The following is a 901-nucleotide window of genomic DNA, read 5'->3' as shown; positions in this document are numbered from 1 at the left end:
AAGACTTTTCCCAGAACCATAAGTCCAAAACAAGACCATTTTAGAAACCTTTATTTTAAGAGAATAGGTAATAATACAATCTTCACTTTAAAATGGTCCCACAAAAGGTCCTTTGAGTGATGCCATAGAGGAACCACTTTTGGTTCCCTAAGGACCATGTTTGAGAAAGAGATATGTGAGTGTGAAGAACACTTTTAAAAGCTTACAGAACCTTCACATAATGTAAAAGTTACATAAGCACTTTAAGGTTCAACTTTACATTATGTGGAGGTTCTTTACAATTTGAAAAAAGTATTTCGCACTCATTTGCAAACACAGTCTCTAAAGAGCCATCGATTGACAGGTTCTTTAGGGAGCCAAAAGTGCGTCTTGTACACTCTTAAAACTAAAGGTGCTAGAAAGGGTTCTTTGTGTGATCCAATAAAGAACCACTTTTGCTTTCCTAAAGAATATTTTAGGGGATGGTTCTTTGGAGAGACATTTTGGAAATTAGATGTGTAAGTGTGGAGAATAACCTCCACATGATGTAAAGGTTCTGGGCAGAACCCGTAAAGTGGCAAGAAATGTTTGCACCATATGAAAGTTCTCCAATCCTTTATAAGGTTCTTCATGCTCCAAAATCTCAAGTCTAGTCAAAGCAAAGTTTATTAATATTGCGCTTTTTACAAAAGGCGTTGTCACAAAGCAGCTTTACAGGAAAATCCGGGTCCAAGCCCCTATAAGCAAACAACAGTGGCACGGAAAAACTCCCTACGAGCAAGACGAAGAAACCTCGAGAGGAACCAAGACTCAAAAGGGGAAAACATCCTCCTCTGGTCGACACCGGATAGCAAACCATAACAGCAGAGAATGAGGTTTGACCATTAGCATAAGTATAAAATCTCTTTTTCAAACCAGATTC

Source organism: Colossoma macropomum, unplaced genomic scaffold, assembly GCF_904425465.1.
Source record: "Colossoma macropomum unplaced genomic scaffold, Colossoma_macropomum, whole genome shotgun sequence".
Taxonomy (NCBI): domain Eukaryota; kingdom Metazoa; phylum Chordata; class Actinopteri; order Characiformes; family Serrasalmidae; genus Colossoma; species Colossoma macropomum.
The sequence above is the reverse complement of the archived record's forward strand: the minus strand, read 5'-3'. Positions refer to the sequence as shown.